This window comes from Cynocephalus volans, chromosome 8, assembly GCF_027409185.1.
Source record: "Cynocephalus volans isolate mCynVol1 chromosome 8, mCynVol1.pri, whole genome shotgun sequence".
NCBI lineage: Eukaryota > Metazoa > Chordata > Mammalia > Dermoptera > Cynocephalidae > Cynocephalus > Cynocephalus volans.
Window position 1 is genome coordinate 46,197,891 of NC_084467.1, and position 16,980 is coordinate 46,214,870.

General features: G+C 48.7%; 1 long non-coding RNA gene and 1 pseudogene across 1 annotated transcript; both read right to left on the reverse strand.

The window, feature by feature from the left end:
- Positions 1–910: 910 nt before the first annotated feature.
- LOC134385133 (uncharacterized) lies at positions 911–4,091 on the reverse strand. Its single transcript, XR_010024277.1, has 2 exons — positions 3,989–4,091; positions 911–1,354 (listed from the first exon to the last, which is right to left on the reverse strand). It is a non-coding gene; the product is annotated as an uncharacterized LOC134385133 (long non-coding RNA).
- A 5,367-nt stretch (positions 4,092–9,458) lies between these two features.
- Positions 9,459–11,841, reverse strand: LOC134384142 (solute carrier family 2, facilitated glucose transporter member 3-like; annotated as a pseudogene).
- Positions 11,842–16,980: the final 5,139 nt, after the last annotated feature.

Genomic DNA, 16,980 nt, shown 5'->3' on the forward strand with positions numbered 1-16,980 from the left:
AATCCACAATTCCAGCTGTCTAAGGCATCGCAGGCCTGCCCTTCCAGACAGAGCCCTGAAGCTCCAAAGCTGCCCTTCCCTCAGCCAGCTCCAAGGCCAGGAGCCTGAGGGCTTAGACCCCAGCAATCTGAATAATAGCTTGGGTCCATTAAGGCCTCATTATCTAATTAGCTCAGAGTAATAGAGTATTAAGGGGGGGGGGTTGATGGAACTATCAGTAAGTGTGTGCTCTGGCCAAAGTCTGCTAAAAAACAAAAGTAAACTGAAGCTAAAAGAGATCAGAGCAGAGCCAGACAATAGACAAGGAACTGCCACCTAAAACAAAGTATCAGAAAAGCCACAAAATGACTGACACAGCTCAGAGGAATACAGGAGAAGAGCCAATTGACAATTCACAAAATAGGACCAAGACTTTGGGGTTCAGGCCATAATTCAGGTCACTTTTGGAGGAATCCAAAGCACCCTACCTATTCGAGTCTGTTCTATCATGCTCAGGGAGGCAGGAATCTGACATCAGTGACATAAGAACTCACTTGGTGGGGCCTGAACAAGGCTTTGGGTCTCCTGCCTACTGCATCAGCACGCCATCATCCACCTGGCTGGCCCAGACCCCAAATGAACCATCATATGGGACTGGTTTCACTTTCTGTCCTCAGAATACTCTTCATTGACACCAAGAACCAAACCGAAGAGAGGTGTGACTTCAAGGAGACCTATGCTGAAGGGCGTAAGGAGAACTTGGGCAGCACAACCAAAGGGCTCTTCAAACATCACTGGTGAAAATTCAACAGGGGAAAGGTGACTTCTGCCATTTAGGAAACCCCAACTCACATTTAGTTCACCTCCACCCCAATGGATTGACTCACCCTTCCACAGCTCTCCAGAGTGAACAAAGCAAGCTGCTCTGATCTCATTCTCTAACCTCATTTAATTCTTATAACAATGCTGTGAGAGACGGATGATTATCTCTGTTTTACAAAGGAGAGAACTGAGGTACAGTAGAAATGAGCCTCAGGTAAAGGACAAAATTCTCTGGTTTCTTCATTCTAACTCCTGTGCCTTTCACTGGATCAAACTGTCTCAGGTCTTTGGCTTGAAGACTTTCAGGTAAACTATTACTGACAGAGTCTTCAGAGGTACTCAGAAAATCCATTTTATTAAATAAAGTCTAAAACCAGTAAGAATCACTCTTGTTAATCAGATTTCTAGCTGCAACCAGCTGAGTCCAGGAGCTTTCCATGGTACCCAAGTTTCAGAGCTATCCTTCCTTAAATGCTCCAACACAGTTAGGAAGGAATTGTCCTGTTGTTTTTCTTCATTATACTGCTTGGCCTTCTGTGCATGCCCAATTTTACTTCATCCGGAAACCAAGGAAGAAAAAAAAGAGAAGAAAGAGACTTACATTAAAAGAAGAAATAGATAACCTGGCTTCACCGCTCTCAAAACACTCAATCCATCAGTTAAACAGCAACCTCTTCTCCTTAGGGACTTCTCAAGCACTCCCAACAGCCTTCCCTCTTCTGCACGAACCCATCCAGCTGCTATACCAACTGATGAGTCATGTTTTTTCAGTTGGAAAAGAATGACAAATTTATCTTCTGATTCAGAAAGGCAGCTGATCTTTCAGACATGTGAGTGCTGAGTAAGTAAAAAGCACCTCCTTCCATGTGAAGAAAGTTGGATTCCTGGACAAGTGTCCTAGGAAGGGTAGGATTGGGGTGGGGTGCGGAGAGAAACCAGGTCTTTGAAGCAATTAAATACCAGCTGGAGGACGAGAAACTTCTAGATTGTGATTCCCAAACCAGGGGCTAGTGGGTGAGGGCAGAATTGTGAAGTCAGTGAATACTGGCTATCTTTCTTTCCTCCCTCCTTCCTTCTATCCAATAACACCCATCTCCCCCATATTCTTGTCCTACATTCCATAGGATTCTATGGACAAGACTCTGAATGGATGAAAATAAGAACTTTGCCTTACTCACTCACTATTGCGTTTCTAGTACCTTAGAACAGTGCTTGGCACACGGTGGGACTCAAAAAATACTTGTTGAGTGTATTGATGAATAAAATAAAAGCAAGGCACAAGGCAGGTATCTCCATTCACAGACTGTGGGAAGTTGAGGTGTACAACTCTTAAGTGGTGGGGTCACTGCAGAACTCCTCCTATTAAACCAAGCTGCCAATATGCTGAAAGTCATTCAGATATAATAGTAACTTACCTTAATGGGAAGGTAGAACGACATTCAAGTTTTAAAGGGTCATATATGACTATAAATGGCAAGCAAAGACAGTGGGGAGGGGCCTTCATAACTGCTGTCAAATGGCTGACACTTCTGAAGCCAGGTCATCAGAATTTGGAAGAAATGTGCACCAAAAATCCCTAGGAGACTATAAATACTGAGCATGGTCCTGGGTACCTCAGGAATGTCGCCCTGCCTCAGCTACTCTGAGATAACTCAGCTCCCTGTGTTCATGGAACCCAGATGGCCAAAGCTCAATGATCCAGTGTCCGCAAAAAGAAGCAGCAATTCAACAGCCTCCGTACCCACCCAGGCCTCAGCCTCCCCAGAGCCCATGCTTTTCACAACATGTAACATCACCTCTGGTACCCATCACAGCCCCTATATTCAGCATTAGGACTGATCTACAATCAGCTCTGGCAAGGAGGAGCACTGGGAGAGAGTAATTTATAAGTGCCAGGACAATGCACACAGGCAAGGCTCTGCAACCATAGCCATCTCCACACAGAACCTCCCGGAGATTCTCCAGGGCCAGAATACCACCCAAAAGGAAGTGTCCCAGCCCTGGGTTGAGTGAGCCGATCAGTGGCCATTTCTCACCTCCCAGGTATTCGAATGACACCAGAAGCCAGCACAAGTAAGTCAATATGAATGCCAGAAACATGATCCCCAGGTTCAGGGGCCAGATACCAGGAAAAACCCCTAACCCAAGAGTGGGGGGAGGAATCTCTAGTTCCCCCCTTTTATTTACCACCTAAAGCCCTGTGCACACCTATCAAGCTGCTTAATCTCTAACTGCCTGTCTCTGACCAAGCACCTAGATTTGGCTGTTGAGAGGCAGCTGGTGGGGTTGGCAGGGGACTGTACGCTAAGTTCTCAGATTTAATGGGAGCTGTGCCAAGGGAAGAATGGGCACAGAGTTGGGGTGAAGAGTTGTGGGGGGACGGCAGAGGTGAAAGGACATAGCGATCTCATTTTTAATAAGATTGGGTGTGGGTGATAGGAACTGAGGCAGCAAGAGTTGGTGGCTGTTTAGCAAAGACTTAGGAATGGGTGTCCTCAGGATAGCAGAGGGAAAGGAAGTATGTGGTGGGCTAGGAAGTTAGGGGTCCAGTCTGAAGACAAGAAGACACATGTAAGACTTGAGATGAGCCTGAAATCGGAGATATCGAAAAGAAAGGGGAGAGCTGTACAAGACACCAACTTTGGTGGTGGGTCTTAAATGAGAGGAGGACAGAGGTAGGGGGTTTGGGAGGAGCAGACCCTGGGGAACTGAGCAGGGAGGTGTGGGAGACTGGGATAAGAAAGCTAAGCCAGAAAAGGGGAAACCAGAATGGTGGGTCTAGGGAAGGTCTGCGTGGAGCACTAGAATTGCAGTTGGGGGGTGAGAATGAGTTGTGTTGGGGAAGGCGAAGGGATGTGGCTGAAATCGGGGTGGGAACTGGGGTAACGTGGGGTCACGAGTGAGGCTACATTTACGCAAGAGCGGTGGTGAGCGGATGGGGGTAAGGGCTGAGATCGGATCACGGGTGGGAATGGAGGGGACTGGCAGGCAGTGGCAGTGCGGGCCGAAGGCTAGGGTCGGGGTGGGGCGGGGCGCGGGCACCGGCTGGGAAGGGTCGAGGGCTCTGAAGCCCGACAGTCTCAAGGCACCCAGGGCTCTGGGATCACGGAGAAGGCTGGGGGCCCACCGCCCGTTCGCGTCGCGGCCCCGCAGCCCCAGCACCGCCCTCCTCGCCCCCGAGACTCACTGAAGGGAGCGGTGAGCGGGGCGGGGAGCGCTCCGGGCTGCAGCAGCTCCCGAACCCGCCGGCCGCCGCCCCCGAGCCCGCCGGCCGCCGCCCCCGAGCCCGCCAGCCGCCGCTGGGGCCGCCTGGTCACTGACACCGGGAAGCGGCGCCCGCGGCGCTGACGCCATCACGTTGGCTCGGCGCCCTGGCCCCGCCCCCGGCCGCGGAGCCAATCGCGGGGCCGGGAGGAGCCACGGGCGGGGCCAGCCGCTCTCGGAATCCGGAGAGGGCAGAGCGCCGGAGCCGTTGAGCGGCCTGGGTTCCCCGGGGCTCTAGGACGCCAGCCCGGCACGGAGAGGCGAGGCCACCGGCGCCGGGCGGACAGTGACCGCACCGCCCGCCTGCCGCGGGTCTGCGTCAGGCCAGCTCCTGTCTCCTGGGTTCCTGGCCTCGCTCGGCCTCGGGACCATCAGCGTGACTTTGGGCTGTCCCTTCGCCTCCCTCAGCCGAAGGCTGCCCACTGTGAGTGGGTCCAATACCGTCTGCCCGACCTTTGCCTCCCGAGGGCATCAGCGCAGCCTGGCGGACAGAGTCCGGGCCCTAATTGGAGCCTCTCACGCTTTCAGGAAAACTTGTTTTGACTGCACCTTATACCAGGGGACCTTAAGGTCCCTTTGGGCACTCTCCTATATGCAACTTGCCCATCAGCCCCAAGCGGTGCGAAGCTCAGGGGCCGCCCTGTTTTCCAGCCATGTAATTGTATGTTTTCTTTCCATAGTAGAAGTGACACTTTTCTCAAATGGACTCGGAACAAAATGTCAAAAGTAGCGACTGAAGCCAATGAAACACAAGGCGGGGAGTGTCGGCAGGTACCGTGCTCTGGACACTTGACACTTGCAGGTGTCGGTCAAGTGGGAGCCTAGGGCCTGAGTGTGGGCCGGGCGGGGGTGGGAGGTACCCCTATATGCAGGTCCTGAGAGTGCACAGGGGTGGCTGGGGACAGGCCAACTCTTGGAAGCAAGCTCCACTGACCTGGGCCACGGGTCCTGGGCACCCTCACTTCTCCCGGAAAGGTCTTGTTGTGGAAATTAGAAAAGGACAGGAACGGCAAGAGGAAACCTGGCTGTTTGTCAGTAGGGTAGCCAGTACAGCCCATCCCTGAAGATGTAGGTATGCACAGCCACAGGAAATACAGACAGATAGGGAGCTCCACCCCCACGTAGGGCACCATCCCGTTGGACCAATGAGCTCCCACCAGTTAAGGTGACAATCAACAGACTATCAATGGCCATATGACATGAATCCACCTGTGAGGGGTTAAACCCGCCCCCCCCAACGGCCCCCCGCCAATATAACTGTTGGGGCTTTGAGCTGTTGTCTTTCCCTCAAGCCGGCTCCATCCTCTGGATGGAGTGTATTCTCTCTAAGTAAAACTGTTCATTGCATTTCGCCTCGGGTTCTAGAGCCACACTATCACTCAAGCCCGCTCCATTCTCTCTGGAGTGTACTTTCTCCTTACTAATCTGTCCTTTGCTTTTCGCCTTTGTCCAATTCTTTGAGACACCAAGGACCCTGATTTAGCTGGCAAAACTTGCAGTTTCCCACAACATCTTGGTTCCCTGAATGGGAAACCTGCACTTTTCCCACAGCATCTTGGTGTGTGGCTGGGAAACAAAAAGGTAACTGCTTTTCTTTAGTACTGCTTTCACTTTTACCATTTTCTTTCTACCTCCTCCTCCCACGTCTCTAACTGCTCTCTGAGCCTCAACTGGCCAGGATCACACCCAGCCCGCTTGGCTTGGCTTGGTGCGGGCAGGTGAAACGGGCAGTCTGCCCTTTCTCCGGCTGGAGTCCTCCCCCTGCTCCTTCCTCCTCCGCTGCCTCAATATGAAGTCAGCATTGAGCTAAGAGTCCTGTGCCCTTCAGGCTGTGGAGTCTTATTTTCTCTAGGGAAATATCACCCTTCTAATCCATGTTAAGTGTTTCCTAACCGATTATTGCAATTATTGCTGACTGCCCTGTTGCTTTTGTGGTCTGCTTCATGCTCTGCTGAATTTTTTTTTGAGAAAAAAGCAGAGCTATATGACACAGGTGGCAGAGCCCCGCCCCCCAGCAATTTCTCTAGGGGTGGGATATTGCCCATCAGTTGTTAATGAGGTGCATCTGGGAGTCATTAGGACAAAGGGCATCTGGTGTGCGATTGGACAGTTCTTCCTGGTTCCAAGTGGTGCCTTGAGGAAGGGTCTCCCAGCTGAGCAGGTCTAGGTGGACTTCGTAACTCTGGGTCTTAGTGAGGAGAAAGCCAATTTTCTGAAAAGTGGAAGCAGAATGCCTCCAGTCTTGCTTGATGGGTCATAGGTCAGATTCTGATGATTAACCAGCTTATAGATATGGAATGGAAATTTGGAGTGATATCTGGGAGCGGCTGCAAATTAGAGCCTTTTAATTTAACTGCAATTTTGTTCTCCTGTATTTGAAGTTAAGGGCTATTTTGAACCCCTATATTCATCAGAATGGCAATAAATGACATTGTCGGGTGATGGAGTTTGGATGTGTTGTCCCCTCCAAAACTCATGTGGAAATTTGATCTCCAATGTGGCAGTGTTGGAAACTGATTGAGACATGGGGGTTGATCCCTCATGAATGGATTAATGCTCTCCCTGGGGGAGGGGGGAGTATTAATGAGTGAGTTCTTGCTCTATTAGTTCCCGTAAGAGCTCATTGCTTAAAACGACCCTGGCACCTTCTCTCTCTCTCTCTTGCTTCCTCTCGCTATGTGATCTGCTTGTACTCGCTGGCTGCCTGCCACTTTCTGCCATGAGTAGAAGCAGTCTGAGGCCCATGCCAGATGCAGCTGTCCCAGAATCGTAAGCCAAATAAACCTCTTTTCCTTATAAATTACCCAGTCTCAGGTATTTCTGTTATAGCAACACAAAACTGACTCAAACATTGGGCTAGGGCTCAGACCCTTCAAACCTGAACAGACTGGGCCACAGATGCTTCACATATAGGTCACGAGCTAGGTAATTGGGAAAAGACCCCAGGAGCCACTGGCAGAGTTGACAGGTTCATTCTAACATGAGCTTAGTCCTCAGCTTTCTTAGCAGCAGCAGCTTATGGCAGCCTCCAGCAGCAGCGGTGGTGGCCTTACCATAGCGTCCCAGGGCCCTGGCAGCAACAGTCTCTAGCAGCAGTAGCAGCCTCCCCATGGCCCCCCCAGAGGTATCCCAGGGGTGGGGGGCACTGTGGATCAGAGCCACTCATCCTTTATACTTAAGTCTGATAACCCAGGAACACCTGGGTGGAGTCAGACAACCAGAGAACACCTGGGTGCACATGCACAATTATATTAGACAATAACTGAGGAACACCTGAGCAAACATGTATATTTACATCAAATTCTCAGTAACTTTCTGAACATCTGAGGGACCCTGACCATTTACATTCACTTTCCCTACACTCCACCCCTTCAGGGTCCCTCACCATGCAATCTATGCATTCAGAATCTTCCACAATGTTCCCTTAGTGAGGATAACTAACCCTTATATTCATATAACCTATTGCACCTTGAGGCGTGTTCCTGTAGCTCTATCCTTTCAGCTATATTTAGTAACATTTCATCTCAACAGTTCCCAAAGTCTTTAGCTTGTTCCAGCACCAACTCAAAAGTCCAAAGTCTCATCTGATACTAAAGGCAAAACTCCTTCCAGCTGTGAACCTGTAAAAATCAAAACCAAATTTATCTACTTCCAAGATACAGTGGTGGGACAGACAACATTAGGTACACATTCCTATTCCAAAAGGGAGGAATAGACCAGAAGAAAGGAAAACAGGCCGCAAACAAATCCAAAACCCAATGGGGCAAACGTTACACACAATAGGGCATCTGGGCCCTCAAAGCATTGGGCAGCCTCCCTCCCACAGCTCTGCCAGGTGCAGCCCATTGAGCTGCCCTGGTGCCTGCAGCTTTTCCAGGCTAGCGCTGCATGTTGCCAGCAGCCCCACAGTTCTGGGCTCCTGGTGGCAGTGCTGCCATCCTGGCTCCACTAGACATTTCCCCAGTGGGGGCTCTCTGTGGGGGCTCCAGACCCACTTTTCTGCTCCACATTGCTCCATAGATGACCTCTGCAGCAGCTCCACCCCTGCAGCAGGTCTCTACCTTCTATACATCTTCTGAAGTCTGGGTGGAGGCTACCATACTTCCACTGCTCTTATGTTCTGCCAGCCTGCAAACTTAACACAACATGAATGCCACCAAGGTTTCCGGCTTGTGCTCTCCAGAGCTGCTGCATGAAGCACACTTGGGGCTGCCCAAGGCAGGGCTGCTCCAGTCAGAGCAGCCAGAAGGCAGGGAGCAGGTTCCTGAGGGCAGCAGTGCCTCAGGTCTGTCCTCCAGAAAAACAGATCTCCTAGGCCTCCAGGTCTGTGATGGGAGGGGTGCTTCCCAAACTTCTGAAATGTCTTCAGGGCCTTTCTCCCATTGTCTTGGCTATTAGCATCTAGCTGCCTCCTCTCTTGTTCCCGAATTACTTGAACCAGCTTGGCATAAGCTTGCCATTTACTCACAATTTTGGGCCGTTCTCCAGCATTTGCCCACACAGTTTGGACAGCTGTATCCACCCATGTCATCAAGGAGTGGTTGCTCTGCCCCTGTGCATATCTGCGGCTATTCTGTAACCACTGCTAAAGAGACAGGTACATGGTAATGGAAGCTAACTTTTCCACCTTGACACCAGGTGAAAACATACTTGAAATTCTGCAGGGGCGCCCGACCTTGGGTCATCTCCCCATCTGCATGTGGCACTCTTTTCTCAGGTTTGTGGCACCTCGCAGGCCACCTGCTTTCTTGGGTTTATGTGGCACTCAGCGGGCCACTTGCTTTCTCAGGTTTAAGTGGCACCCAGCAGGCTATTGGGTTTATGTGGCACCCGGCAGGCCATCTGCATGTCAGACAAATGCAACATGCATTTACATGTTCTCCAGAGCACATCACACCATCCACCCCTAGGTCCCATAACTGCAGCAGCCAGGCAGCCAGGGGCTCTCCATGTTTCTGCTGAAGCTGTTTCCCCAAGCCAACCAATTCAACCTGGGTATATGGACATAGGTAGTGAATTGGGTCACCTGTGGGTTGCCTACCAGTCTTCCCAGTCCCATTGGCTGCTCATGTTTCATGTTCTGTTGAACAGGTCATTCTAGGAGATACACAGTCTCCCCCAGCTCACCAATGGGTTCATCATTTTCCCTGGTGTCAGAAGCAGGAAAACCTGTTGTTGCTCTTCAGCCTCCAGGGCATGTACTCTCATTTCTAACCTGTCTGCTTTCTGTTTCAATTCTCAAAACCATGCCACTTCATGGAGTACCTGGTCCATGTTGACTCGCAGTACAGAGAGGAACAGTCACACCCCAGTCAACAGGAAAGCAGCCACTGAGCACCACATACCTGAGGGTAGCCACATTCCCTCCCCCTCCTAAGGGGCTAATGGCTCCTTTACTTTCTTGACCTCCTGTGCACTGCACCAAAAATGTAGTCTCCTAAACAGAACATAGCTGAGGGGAAGAGCAGTCCAACCAAAAAGTTGGAGGTCCAGTTGAAACAACCAGCCCCTGCCATTGCAGCTGGGCAGGGTCCCTGGCTGAAGAGTTCAGCCACAGTAAACCAGGGAATGGGGCTGGGTCCAACTTCAAAGAAAGCCACAAAGATCAAGATAGCTGCAATGCAGACATAGCTCATCCCATTATATTCATTCTTTAATAAGAAAGAAACAGTCATGAGGATGGAACAAAAAGCCATCCCTCCAAAGCCTATCATATGTAGAGTTCTTCTTCCTGCCCTTTCCACTAGAAACAGAGAAACTACAGTGAAGGTAATATTAACCACACTCACACCAATGGTGGCATAGATTGGCTCCTTAACACCTGCACCTTGGAATATTCCTGTTGAGTAATAGAACACAGCATTGATCCCAGAGAGCTGCTGAGAGAGCTGGAGCATGATGGAAATGAGGACAGGCTGTTGGTAGCTCGGGGCTATAAAGAGCTCCAGCACAGTGACTTGCTTTTCTTGTGACATCCTTGCACTCTCATCTTGCATTTTTTGGATGTCCTGGGACACATCCTGGGTACCCCCCAAATGCTGGAGGATCTCCTTAGCATTCTCCTCTTCCTTTCTGTTAATGAGCAAGAATATAGGACTTTCAGGGCAAAATGGAAGGGCTGCACTTTGTAGGACAGCTGGAATGATGGTAAAGCCCAAAAGTATGGGCCTAGCTTTTCAGACCCCAAAATGACTTCCAGACCAAAGATCTGGGCTACCAGAATCCCGATGATGATGCCCAACTGATTGAGAGTACCAAAGGCACCCCATAGGGCAGTAGGAGATATCTCTCTAATGTATATTGGCATAAAACCTGTGCAGAGTCTGCAGAAGATGCCAACAACCAAATGGCCCAGGACCAGCATTTCAAATGACTTAGCTAATTTACAGAATCCCATAAGGCAGCCACCTATGATGGCCAATACTTTGACAATAAGCATCGAATTGCACCTGCTGTAGAGTTAGGGCTGGGTCTGGAGCTCACAGACCCCTCAAGCCCGTTGTCCAGACTGGGTCACAAACCCTTCATATGCAGGTCTACAAGCTAGGTAACCGGAAAAAGTCCTTGGAGCCGTAGGTGAAGAAAGAGTAGTCTTTATTCAGCACAGTCATCTCAGAGCTAGGCAGTCCAAAGAGAAACTCCACTAAACTGCTACTGGCAAAGTCCAAAGAAAAACTGAGCAGCTGCCAGCAAAGGAAACATACTCTATTTTTAGATGTGAGCTCTCTGCTGGCCAACCGCTGCTTCACAAACTGCAGAACACACAAGAATAGCAACAAAACTAAAAAGATACATAAGCATGCATGCACACTAACTCCACCCCCACACAACTTGTTTACAAAGAATGTGCTACACCACCCCTAACCAGACCTGAGGCGAGGGGACCTGACTAAACTATTCTATTTTCCCCACACCTGCCCAAAGCAGTTGATGAAGAGTCAGAAAAGGAGCCAATCGTACCACCAACAGAGAAAATGGCCACAGACACAGACCAGAGGGTTGTGAGCTACACCTCAGAGGGAGAGTCCTTTGACCTCTCTTTCATAGGGTAATTGAGAAATTTTTTATGATATTCTTGTTGGAGTGAGCAGTACTGAAGCCATATTGGGACCTAAAGCTGCCCGGGCTGTGGAGGGGGGGAGGATTTTTAAAAAGACAGTTTTTTCTCTCTACTCTTACTTCCTATCCCCTGACTTATCTTACTCACTAAGTAGGAAAACAAGGCTGAGAAGCTAATTAGTACTTTGCAAAGCTAACAGTTCTTTCTTTGAGACTTGTGGAGTTTTGAGAAATGATCAAGGCCAAATGACTGAAGCTGACCTTGGGCACCAGCCAAGTACACCGGTGCAAATCAAAACCTAGCAGGGTCCTGAGATAACAGTGAAGATGAGAACAGAAACCAGAGGAGGCCTTGGCAAGACCTTGTACCTGACCCATAGAAACGGACCCCTTGTAACTCACATCTCCTGCTCTCTTGCTTTTCAGCTACCACATCCCATTCCCTCAAGCCTTCCTTTAAAAACCCCTCAGTAAATGTAAATCTTTGAGATGGGATAGCCTACCATCTCCTTCAGCTGAATACATCTGCTTTTCTAATGCCAACCGTTTGACTTCTGAGTTTTTTTCTTTCCATTTCAAGGGAGCGATCAGACAGACCCAAATCCAGTAACATTCTCAGGAGCATTGATGATTCCAGTGTTGTAGCCAAACTGGAAAGAGCCTATTGTAGCAACGGTGACGACAGATCAGAGGTGGTGTGACCTTCTGTGTCCCCATGGCCCTAAACTAATTCTTTTCAAATCTTCAAGAAAGATCTAGGAGTGGGATTCCAGGAGCACCTCTTCCAGCCAGCAAAACCTTCAAAATGTCCTTCTCGGCAGCAAGTTTCCTCGGTGCTGCTCTGATTCTTACCCACCATTACAGCATCTCCCAACTTGTTTTTTTATTTTTTTTTTTTTGGTGGCTGGTCAGTACAGGGATACAAACCCTTTGACACTGGTATTATAACACCATGGTCTAACCCACTGAGCCAACTGGCCAGCCGTAAGTACTAAACATTTCCTGAATTAAGTTGACTGTCACATGGCTGGTTAATTGTTAGCTTGGGTTTTTTTCTTTTTTCTTTTTGGTGGCTGGCTGGTACAGAAATCCAAGGTTCATCTTCGTGTTACAAGGTGGCTCTCTAAACAACTGAGCTAACTGGCCAGACCTTTCCCCTTTGTTTCTAAAAATTTTTATTTTTAACTATTTATTTATTTTTGGTGGCTGGCCAGTACGGGGAATGGAACCCTTGTTCTTGGTGTTATAAGACCGTAAAATTTATTTTTAAAATACATAATACCAAGCATATGATATAAAACTCAAAAGGTACAAAAGGGAGGGCCAGCCCATGGCTCACTTGGGAGAGCGTGGTGCTGACAACACCAAGTCAAAGGGTAAGATCCCCTTACTGGTCATCTTTAAAAAAAAAAAAGGTACAAAAAGGTATATGGCACTGCAGCCCCCAGTTGCCTTCCCCGAAGGCCACCATTACTACCGGTTTCTTGTGTGTCCTTCCAGAGGTGTTCTACACCAGCATTGTCCAACAGAGCTGAATGATGAAAAGTCTATCATGCTGTAATACGGTAGCCATTAGCGACATGTGGCTTGAACACTTGAAATATGACTTAGGAGCTGAGTTTTACATTTTATTTAATTTGTATTAATTTAAATTTAAATGTATATATTCAAATAGCCATGTGGGGCTACTGGCTACTGTATCGGACCATGTAGTTCTATACAGATAATGCACAGCACACAGCAGTGCACTATACACACCAACTACATCTTACCTTGTTCTCTCAACAAAGTGAAGGCCTACACATCTTTGACTCAGATTGTTTGTCTGCTTTTTTCTTTTTTCTTTTTTTTTTGGCAGCTGGCTGCAATCTGCCTCATTTTAAAAGCTGCTGCATAATATCCTCTTGTAATCCACTAAGGTGATCCTGTACCCAGCCTGGAGAGCCACAGGCCATAACTTTTCATAACAAGGTCTGAAATCTTCCACATATATCATAAGCAAGGCACCTTGCAACAACCCTAGGTTCCCCACCCACTTTTATCCACTGGGTCTCAGATAGCTTGAAATTGAATAGTCCCTTTTGGGGCATGTGGGAAACAATTTACCATGAATCACTGTCCTAAAATACACTCTCCACTCTTATGGCCCATGCCTGGAATTCAGTGACAACAGTGGCATTCTTCAGGGTTAATCACAGCTCTCTTTGTGGAGCAGTGGGGGCTCTGGTGAATCTCAATTGCCTTAAAATTGCCCTTAAGTCCATGTGGATCCCTGACTAGGTTTGTGCCTTTACACAGTCTTCCTCTTAGGATGGTTTAGGTGATGAGAATTGTTCCAGTTTCAAACAAGCTCTGGAGAAATTTCACTCATCTGTTTTGGTGTTTAGCCTTGGATAAGCCCTTTCTTCTGGAGGTCCCCATGGGACAGCAGGGACAGGATTTGATGTCAGATATGGGTACAGATCCCAGTTCCAAATGGCACAGTCTCTTTATAGCTTAAGGCACAATACTTAGCACTATGTGCTGACTGTAGGAAGTCAGTCTGTATTTCATAAGGAATCGCATGGGGAGAATCAAAGAACAGTCTAAACTTCACTCAGTAATATTCCTGAGTCATCTCTAAGGGCAGGGCTTGGTGCTAGGCATCAGGGGAAGGGAGTGGGGGGCCATGTGGAGAGGAAGGAAATGTGATTCTTGTCTTGTTAGGGTTCCTGATCTAATAGAGAATTGTGGTTGAGTCTTCACGGTGACAGACACTACCTATCACTATGTTACATTTCCTGATAACCTCTAGAAGAGTGGACCCAGGTCGTGTAACCTCCAAAGCAGGACTCATCACACATGGGTTAGAATTATCGGCCCCCATTCCTCACCCCTCCCTGTATCCACACACATGCCATAATCTCATCGTGGTGTTAGAGGGCACACTTAGCTCCTGGCTGAGGCTCCCCAAAATATGATATCGAACTCATGGGTCTGACTTCCTGCCCCCAGAAAAAAATCAAACAAACAAAAGTCAAATGTTTGTGAAAATAGCAGTCAGCTTTTATCCAGGAATCCCAGTGACCTGAGGAGAGATGTTAGGCAAACCTATCTCTCTGGTAAACCTGGAGGAGATTGGGCAGGCTAAAGCCATCTCAAAGACTCAGATTTACTGAGGTGTTTTTAAAGAGGGGGATGAGGGAGTGGAATGTGGGAAATGAAAAGCAAGAGGTAGGGAGAAATAAGCAGTGAGGGGCAAGGGCTTTACGCAAGGTCTCAGATGCAAAGTCTTGCCAAGAATGTCTGGTTTCTATTCTCATCCTTGCTATTATCTCATGGTCCTGCTGGAGAGGTAGAATCAACATAGATTTATTGATGTTGTATTGCTAGGGCTAGGGCTCACAGACCCTTCAAACCCATTGTACAGACTGGGTCACCAGACCTCTCACATGCCAGGCTGGGTCCTCAGACCCCTCACATGCAGGTCCATAAGCTAGGTAATTGGGAAAGATCCTGGGAGCCATTGGCAGATGATGTGAGCTCAGTCCTCAGCTGTAGCAGCAGAAGCAGCAGCGGTGGCCTCTCAGGGCATCCTGGGGGCACTGGCAGCAACAACTTGCATCAACAGCCTCCAGTAGCAGTGGCAGCCTTCCTGTGCCCCCCTCCAGGGGCATCTTGGGGGCGGGGGGCCCTGTGGATCAGAGCCACTGTCCTTTATGCTTAAGTCCATAACCCAGCACACCTGGGTGCACATGCACAATTACATTAGACAATAACCAAGGAACACCTGCATGCACATGCATATTTACATCAAATGCTTGGCAAGATTCTGAACATCTGAGGAGCTCTGGCCATTTTCCTTCACTTTCCCTACAGATGTCTTCTTTGATTTCCCTGGGATAGTATGTGCAAGTCTTCAGCTTCAGGCTGGTTGGAAAACAACTTTACATTCATGTAAATAATGTCATCTTGTCCCATAACCAAGGTTCAAAATATCAAATAACCATGGGTAAAGAGAAAACTCAGAGAAATGCACACCAAGGAAAAAAAATCATATCTTTAAAATTTGCCTAGAGCCCATGTGGTTTTAGGTCCCGACATGGCTTCACTCCTGCTCACTCCAACAGTGGGAGGAATGCAGTTTGCTAGCTCTAGACTTGCCCATGTAGCTTGCTTTGGCTCATGGTATGAAGCAGAAATGAAAATGTGCCAGCTCCAAGCCCAGGCTTGAAGAGGCTTATGAGTTTTTGCTTGCCTTGTAGGCTTCTGCCTTCACCATGAGAAGAGCTTCTCCTGGTAGCTCTTCAGCCGGAGCTCCAGAACAAACACACATGGGACACAGCCACTCTAGCTGATTTGCAGACCCACAAGGAGAAGGAGAGACAACCCAACCAGCACAGAATTAAAGCATAACTATTCTGGCTAACCTGCAGCCCTGCAAGAATCGTTATTCCAACCCACTAAATTTCAGGACGGTTTGTTACGTAGCATTGTTGTGGCAATAGCTAACCTATATACTCACTCCTTTATTAGGTATTAGGTTCAGCTGTTGCAATAGAGACCAACACAACAGTGGGTTAAATAAGAAGTTAATTGACTCTCATGTAACAATCTGGTTAAGATGTCCAGGGCTGGTTTGGTGGCTCATCTGTCAAGGACCCAGTCTCCTTCTATCTTATTTTCCACCCTCCTTGGGGTCTTGCCCTCATACACATGAAGCCTGCAGATGTTCACAGGTTACAGTCTGAATTTCCTTCAGCTCTGCAAGCCAAAACCCTCCCCAGTGTGGTGCCAAACCCTCTTTCCAATATCACCCTCCAACACACATAGCCTCAGCTCCAACCACTGTTTCCACTTGTGCTTCAGGCCTCAGATTTTTCCTCTTCTTGAATGGGTCTGCTTCCTCTGCTTCCCATCCTCCAGGTTTCAACAGCCTCTCCCACTGGGATGTCAGGATCCAGAGCCAGTAGAGCCTGATGCTCCCCAGGAGTGAGAGGCCCTGACTCCAGGGAGAGGGTGGCAGTGGCAGCATTACCTGTGTTTGGAGTCCAAGGTGAGAATCCAGTCTTCCTCGCACCACCCTGCCTGTCTCCTCCACCCTCATCTCCTGCTAGAGAACCTCTGCTTCCTCCCTGCCCTCTGCATCATACCTCAGTAGTTTAGTGAGCATAAAATGGTTAAAATATGTCCCTTTGACTCAGAGATTGACTCAGGAGGGGTGGCACATGGGTTGGAAGGGAGGTTTTGTGGATTGGCAACTTAAATAAGTATCCCAGTGATGTTTGAGGATATAAGTCCATAGACTATATTTTCAGAAATTGTATTTCCCTCTGGACACCTTTTCTCTGGCAGCACATTTGAATGGGGGCTACATTTTCTCTGATACTGTATGTCCTGCCGATGACCCAGCTTTTATTCCAGTGAGAACATTCCAGAACAAACTAAGGACCAATCCCACACATTTCTCCAATCACCTCTGGGGATGACTGCATGACATCAGCAACCTGCACCTCACCTGTTGCCTAGCTATAATGACACCTTCCTGGGACTCTGACTTAGCAAGGTCTTTACCATGTCACTCCACATAGACCCCTCTTCTTGGACACTCATAAGCTTACACCTCCTTGCCACACCTGGATATGGAGGTGTGCTGCAGAGTGTTGGCTGCTTCTTGGCACTCATTCCCACTCCTGTCTATGTAGGTGCCAGAAGTTCAGGAACTACACTTCAAGACTCCCTTGCCAGCAGGGTACTACCAATAAAATGTACTCATGTGAAATCTGGAAGGTGGAGAGGAAGTAGAAGTCAACCTCTGGAGCAGCAGACATGTAGGCTGTAGTGGCCAGCTGGACTCCACATTCCCCCACCAGTCAC